This window comes from Sinocyclocheilus anshuiensis, unplaced genomic scaffold, assembly GCF_001515605.1.
Source record: "Sinocyclocheilus anshuiensis isolate Anshui unplaced genomic scaffold, SAMN03320099.WGS_v1.1 scaffold1800, whole genome shotgun sequence".
Lineage (NCBI taxonomy): Eukaryota > Metazoa > Chordata > Actinopteri > Cypriniformes > Cyprinidae > Sinocyclocheilus > Sinocyclocheilus anshuiensis.
In genome coordinates, this window is record NW_015557201.1 from 13,326 (window position 1) to 21,795 (window position 8,470).

Genomic DNA, 8,470 nt, shown 5'->3' on the forward strand with positions numbered 1-8,470 from the left:
TCCTCTTCCTCTTCCTTCACCTCTTCCTCCACTCCTTACTGCTCTTGCTCATCCTCTTCCTCCTCCTCTTGAAGGTTCTGATTGGTGTGTTATAAATTTTGACTCTTAGTGTTTCCACGTGGGTAAATGTGTGCTAATTGAGCTCAAGCTATGCTGACTTGAGTGAACAATATTGAATGCTAGTGCTTTCTAAATGACAACATGGTCTAGGCAATGAGAAATGAAGGGATTTGTGTGTAGAGTTTTGCAGTGACAGTTCAACAAATCTGATTCATGTGTCAAAAAGGGGAATAGTGTTTATAGTTTAGGGAAATGGGTGTGCTTTTTGATAAATGGCGTTATGGTTTTGAAATTTTAGTTCAAAAGCCTGGTGATAGTGTTTAAGCAATCGAGAAAAACTGTAAGTGTTCCCCTGATGATTTCATACCAGGGTTTTCTGACTATTGTGTGTCTATATTAAACCTCTGAATATGACCACAAGAGGGCTGCAACAAAAATGTACAGTTTAGAAATCAATCCTAATTTGCTTCTAATTGTTTCAGGTAATGGTAGCACTTTGAATGCTACTTACCCACAAAGCTGGCTGCAAATCTGTTTATACCCATACACAACGCAGTCCCCTACAGGAACAGATACCATTATATCCAGGGGAAATGTCTCCAAAACAACTCAGAATCTCCCTCTGACTGCAGAAGAGGGATAAGGAGACAACACTGTCACGCACTGCTGGGCGTTGCCAAGGCAAGGATAAAAGTTGAAGTGGAAGAACTCTTCAGTTGTCATAGCGACAGGCTCTTTGGCTGGCCTGTCGGGCTTGGATGGAGCATCGGACACCTGGTCAATCCGTAGAACCAGAACTGAGCTAGCGTCCTCTGTAAGCAACAAATTGTACAATGAAATGTGGTACAACATGTACTGAACAGACATATACTGCACATAAATACATAAATAAATGAATATTTATAAATTGATATAAAAAAAAAAATATATATATATATATGAATACAGATATATATACAATAATCCAACTCCCGGGAACCAGATGAAGCTGTATTACATGTCAGACATACAGTGGACTTTTATCTGGTTCATTTGAGGTTTACTGTTTATTTCTATATTTTTACATCGTTTATTTTACGTGTGTGTGTCATGTTGATATAGTGTATGGATGACAATGGTGGCATTTATTGTGGTTTTCTGACATCTGACTAAAAAAAAATCTGAATAAATTAGAAGGAAAGCACTGAGTTTGGTTCTCGAGCTCAGAGGGCTAAAGTGACTGTCGTCTCAGGTCTCGTCTTGTTTTGACTGCTGATTGACAGAAGGGATGACATGAGCACGACATGAAAGTCCATGTTATCGCTCTATTTGCATACTTGTATTCAGTGCCTATGGCAAGAAGCGGGGAAAACAGGAGGCAATAGTCCACAGGGACACGGAGAAAGAGATGGAATGAGAGAGAAAGAGATGACAGAATGACTGAAACAGTGAAACTATACAATAAATTGCACTTAAACAGTGCCACCGTGAACTCAAAACATCTACTGCTACAAAGTTTCTCTTACTTTCTTTTCGTTCTTGGACATAATTGGCATCAAATATGTCCAGGATCACAATTAAACCTGACATTCCATTGCATGCAAATGAGCTTAAATGATGTTGTAAAGCTGATCGATTACAACGTTGTATCTGACAGCAACTTCAGCTTCCCCCTCTGTTCTTTTTGTCTTTATATATATTATTTTATGTCCCTAAATGCCCTCCGCTCTCTCGTCTTTCTCACTCTTTTCTCTCATCTCCCAATCTGGCCTCTTGCACAGCCTGCCTAAGGATAACCTTGGAGAGAGTGGTGAAACTGCTCTAATTTGGGCTGTGTGCTCCCGCTCAACCCAACGTTAATAACATAATTCAAAACAAACCAGCAGTGGCGCCCCACAGCACATCACACAGCAAGCAAGAACAGAACAGATAAAAAAAAGCATAAAGAAAGACTGGCAAAAGAGTGAAAGATAAGTGGAGATAAACAAGTTTAAGAGGGAAGGAGTACAACAAATACAGGAGTTGAATAAAGAAAGACAGTGGGCTATTGAACATAGTTTAAATATTTCTGAAAGATCTACACAATCAATAAATAACAGAATATCAGACAGCTACTTTGGGTTATTGCATAAGCCAGCAGTTTTACGACAAGGCCTACGATCAGTAAATGAATCTGCATGCAATCTGATGATAAGAGAGCAACTGTATGAATGATCAGCCTTCAGAAACTGAATTTGATGTAATGCAATTTTGTTTCTGGTCACTTCCCATTCTGTACAGACATCATGCATAAACATCCATTGAAGAAACTTGATCAATAAGTATCAACCATTCAAGTTTAAAGGCAGCCATACAGAATTCCTTATGCAGAGACGTTGTCTTATTATTTGTTTTCTAGTGATTCGAAAACAAATAAGTTAAGATACGTTTTTCCAGATCTAAGCAAAATTGGATTCAGCCCTAAAGGGATAGTTCACCCAAAAATAAAAATTCTGTCATTAATTACTCACCCTCATGTCATTCCAAACCTGTAAGGCCTTTGTTCATCTTCGGAACACAAATTAAGATATGTTTGTTCCTAAAATGAAAGAAGGTCTTACGGGTTTGGAACGACATGAGGGTGAGTAATTAATGACAGCATTTTCATTTTTGGGTGAATTATGCCTTTAAGTTGTTATTCCTTACGATCTTGTTTTCTCTTGTTCTGGAGGTCACTAGAGCCATTTGTAAGTGCAATATAAAAGCTGCTTCATGTCTGTCAGTGATAAACCACTTCAAATTCAACTTTATCATTGTAGACACTATAGTGACCCTGAACAAGTGGTCAGTTTTACTGCCAGTCAACTCAAGAGACTGAGGCATCGACTAAATGCTTTGCAACCAACCAGAAAAACAGGGAGAAAATCAAGAAAATCATGAGAAAATCCCGATCACAAGAAACAACTTTTGTTATATTGCCATCACAACAAAAAAAGATAAAATAATAATAATAATGCGAACTGTATATGCATATACTGATGAGATAAATTTATTACAAGCAGCATATAAATTACAGATATTTCATCACGCAATTAATATTCTTGAGCAAAGCTGATATGTTTTAGAATTGAAAAAAAAAGCTGTCTGCTGTGCCACTGGAGAAATGTACCAGGCCTTTAAGAAACTGATTATGATTTTCAAGTTCATCTAGAAACATTAACACCTTTGACATTTAAATAAATTATACACAAAGCATAAAACATGTCTATAAAGCATGAAGCAAAAAACAAAAACAAAACACCAACCCTTCTTTTGGGAGTTTTAATAAACGCGCTGGGAGGTGTGAAATCAGGAATAACACTACATCCTCCAGAGCGCATCGAGAGGAAGCCCACAACAACAATTACAGGCAGGCCTTGTTGTGATACAAGGCACATGTGAGAAACACTTTCAGACGATCATAAGAAAGATGCTCAGTAAACTAAAACATTAGTACTCATTATTATGAAGAAATTTGTTGGATGGTACTATACAGGTTGATGATAACGGTTGTGTAAGAAAAATGATGAGGACGATGAAGATCTCGATGAAGATGTTTATTGCAGCATATCAGTGACAAAGTACATGTAGTACCTTGGGTTCAACGGAGTCAGAATGAACCACGAACATCCTAAGCTCAAACATTTTATACTCTATTCTTCCCGCTTCATCTTCCCACATGTAAATGAAGTTTCGTCTTAAATGTAAATTGCGGATAACAATGAAAGTGATAGCCTTCTGTTCCCACGTCTTTGATAGTCTTTCAGGTGTAAACAACCAAATGTTCAGGTGATAGGATTATCTAGAATCCCTAGCAATTATATTCAAGTACCCTTTTTTGTCAGCAGATGGTTCTTGATGGCCTACTGCCACTCCCACGCTATAGGTGACGAAGTAACGTTCAGGAGATACTATTTACATATTATTGAGATTGGAAAGAATTATCTCTATGATAATTAAGCTCTTTGTAGAGAAAGGAGAATAGTTTAATTGGAGTGGAAGTTTGGTCGAGGCAGACTATAATTTCTTACAGTTGGTACGTCCACTACATCATGGAATCTTTCGGGTTAAAAGTTAAGCCCTATTGACAGCATATGTAGAATCATGCTGTTAACAACAGAAAAAAATTGACTTGTTCCAATATAAATAAAATAAAGAAAGAGACAGGTATAAAATCATTCTAATTTTCAAAGAACAGCAGAGTCCACACCACAGTTATAATGATTACAGTATAGAGAAACAATATTGTTGGAATCACTTTCAAAACGTTTTTTTTTTTTTTTTTCAGCTGATGAATGATAAAAAACTTTGACAGCCAGTCAGAATTCATCCTGCTTTCAAGAGCTGGAGCATTTAAATTGACAGATCACAAAACTTCAGTGTATGCTTATTATAAATAGAATGTTATCATGCATTATTGTGGACATTAATAGTTATCGGTATAGCTATTGGTCTGAATGGTTAAATTACAATTAAAGTCACTTGGAATTATACAGACCAATAAACAATAAAATGCACAGCTTGAAAAGTATAATCACAAGATTAATATTATGCATGTTGGCATGAAACCACATTTTTCATTCCACCTCAAAAAGTGTAAAGTGCTGCCAACTCAAGAAGTTTGACTGAAATAATACATTCAAACAATAAACAGGTTTTTAATTAATAATTCACTGAAGGATGTACAAATATACGGACTTCACATTTTTGCTTTCAAACCTTCTAGAATCACTGGCCCAGTTCATTTTCATTGTAAGAATCTTTTGGTTTGGAGGGATCTGTCTACAATCTGGGATGTGTTAAAATTATTTCTTGTGGTATAGGCATTACGGTACAAATGCTGTCGATAAAGATCAACTTATATTCAACCCGGAACATTTCTTTAAATGGATGCATACTTGCACCCAAAAATGTAAATTCTGCCATAATTTACTCACCCTCGAGTTGTCTCAAACCTGTATTTTTTTCGTCCTGAGCACAAAAAGAAGACATTTTGAAGAATGTTAGTACCCAAACATTTGACAGTAGCCATTGACTTCCATAGTATTTTCTTCCATGCTATGGAAATCAATGGCTACCGTAAACTGTTTGGAAGATGTTCAAAATATATTAATTTGTATCAGAAAAAAGAAACTCATACCGGTTTGGGGCAACTTGAGGGTGAGTAAACGATCACAGAATTTTCATTTTAGGGCAAACTATCTCATTAATATAAGACCATGGCAGAAGATGCTAATAAGTGCTAATATTTGAAATGATTCAGATGACAACTACAGACTAGTCTAGTCTGTTATGAATTTTGACCTGATGGAATAGATTGGCAAATCTGGCATTAACAGCAGACCATGAGAACGCAGAATCTGGTGGACTGAGTGCTATTCTTTCTTTGCCACAAGTTGTTGGCCTGATTTTCATAACGAATCATCAATATTGATGTACTCTCTCTAGTTTATAGGGCCTTTCGCACCGCTTTAGCTCCAGAACTAAATGTACAGTGCTAAAGTACTGTGACGATTTTGCGCGAACTATTTCCCAGTACCATTTAAAAGGTTGCATTCGCACTGCGTTTTCGTATGCGTTTGGCCAATAAGTGTCTACTTACGTCACGGGTAGTACCAGTTGTGCTGGTTAGACCCTGCTCCGGAGTAGGAGCTAATTTGGTTCTTGAAAAAGGCAGTCCGGTACTAAAATCGCACCCAGTTCCGGCGGTGCGAAAACGCCAAAAAGTGGGTAGTTCCACAATTAGTTCTGGTACTATGAAAAGGTTCCCGCGGTGCGAAAGGCCCTTATGACCCAAACTGAAGAATCCACAAAAAGGTTACCGGATACTCAAAGAAAAAAAGCATCAAACGAAAAGCAGTCCAATGCAAAAAAAAGAAAGACAGAGAGAGTGAGCAAGTTGAGTAGGAAGACGAAGACCTCCATGCCTATGAAAACCAATTATGAGCGCGGTTACCTGGAAACCAAAATAGTCCAGAGGCTAGTCATTAGCATAGCTCTGTACATCAGATTCAAATATGTGTGAATATTTTTTTCTCTCTTGTTCGTTCAGTAACAATATTTTGCCTCAGAATTGTGAGCAGACAACAAAACGTTGAGCACAAACATTTCGGAAGGGTTTCCATGTATAGGCATTGTAATAGCTACTCCAGATCTCTGTGACGCCGGGAAAGTGTCGAGACAGGGATAGGTGACTGTGACGTCAACAACAGAGATTAGCACAGCCTGGGCTTACAAAGATAAAGTCACTAGCACACAATCCAACTGCTACTCAAAGCGCTTCCTCAATACTCAATATTTACTCAAACACACACCAGAAGATAGAGAAAGAGAGAGAGAAAACACAGCTCTATGTTTTAGTTGCCCAGAAAGTGGAATGGAAGGAGAGGGAGACCAAAGACTCGATGAAAAAATATGAGAGGCAGAGAGAGAGAGAGAGATCTGGTGTGAGAAAACAAAATGAATGAGCATCTGCAAGGCTGTTAGGAATAAAAGAAGAGAAACAGCCCCAGGGGCCAGAATAAGATGACATGAATAAACTAATCATTGTAATTTAATTAGAATAATCTCCCACAGACCTTGCAAAATCAAATTAATGGCTGGATTATACGGTACGAGTACAATATTCCATTGATCTGAAAACTCAAACTCTCAATGGATGTAATAGGATGAATCAAATTGTAATGAAGATTTCAATCTTGCCGTCAAAAGATCTGAAACCTCTTTAAACCTAAAAAAGGTGCGAGTCTTTTAACAGATGGTTCAGAGCAGCACATATTAATTTCTTCCAACAGCCTTTTAATGGATACTTTCTCATTTGAAATTATTTTGAGAGAATTTTGAGGAAATAGTATGTACAATAATAATCTCATTAGAATGTATTGTGTATTTATTAGCATTATATTGGCTGAAAGAAAAAAAAAGTTGACTCTTTTGTAGGATATCAGACCGAATCAGACAATCTAAGATTTGGTCAAAACATGGTTGAAACATGAGGAGCCGAATTCCACAGAGGCCCAAGAGAACAGGATGTTCATAACTTTCTTGATGACGTAGAGGCTTGAGCAGTTCTGCTAAAAATCAGAGTTTGCAAGACTTTAAGTTCTCTGAAGATCGCAAAGTTTCAACTGAAGTGTTTGAGATCTGGAGTCTCGCTGTGCGATGTTACGGCATGGGAGCGCTTGTAGCGCTGTCACCAAAGTGAAAGCCAGAGGGTCTTGAGAGAGAGAACGAGACAGAGCGTAAGAGACAGCGAGAGGGCTTTATGTCCATTTTTAAGCAGGCTGACTTTTGTCCAGCCCACAGGTCGTTGTCCAATCAGATGGTGGCTGCGGGGTTTAGCCACGCCCAGTACTGTTCCTTATCATGTATGAATCCAAATGATTCCCTTTGAGCTAAATTGACCTGTTTCCCTTACACTTAGTAGAAATGTAGATTGAGATTATATAGCTCATTTGAGAGATGCTTGACTGACTCCTCAAAGGTTTCATTCTTTTTTTTTTTCTTACAGCAAATGTGTTTGTCTCCACAGTGTTACACTACCTTTCACCTTGAATCAATGACTTGGTCTGTTTTTAATGATCTGGCTTGACAAAATCTCCTCTAGAGACTTCTGAGGAAGCCAACAAAACCCATAAAGCCTTGAACAATTGCTGTATCCAACTCGGAAACTTTCAAATAACTAAGGGCTTATTTTGGTCTTAGTACAGAAGCTGAAAAGACAATAAATGTGAAATCAATATATTATTTAAATAAATCAATAAATGAACTGATAAATAAAATAAGCAATGAGAGGCTACACACAGATTACAGCGATTTTACAACATAGTGTGTGTTTCTTGGGCATGATTCACATTGGAGTGCCTAAAACTCCTAAAATGGTAAAATCATTGTAAATCCCAGCACACTGTAAATTCCAATTAGTAAACCTTACTTAAAAAAAGCATGCAAACCGATTGCCTTGAAAAAAACAAGTAAAGTGAAATAAGAATAATAATTTGTAATAACAAAGGTTTATTTAGTGTTGTAAACTTACACGCAAGTTCTGGTAACTCAGAATCACTATTTTCAACAACTAAATATAATAAGTACAATATACTATGTGCGTATTTCAAACAACTCTTTTATTTAAGTTGAGCCAACTCATGTAACATTTCCTGCAACTTGGAATTTCTAAGTTGTATTTACTTAAACAGCAATCTGATTTACTTGCTAAAAGCATGCAAACCGATTGCCTTAAAAAAAACCAAGTAAGCGTTACTCCACTAACTTAAGTGCTTCAAATATCCATTACAAATTACTGACAACAATGTTCCATTCATCACACACACATACAATTACACATAAATTTAAGGTAGTTGAAAGTTCAAAGTTAAAGGTAATGTTTTTAGTTTTTTTTCTCAGTGCAGTTTTA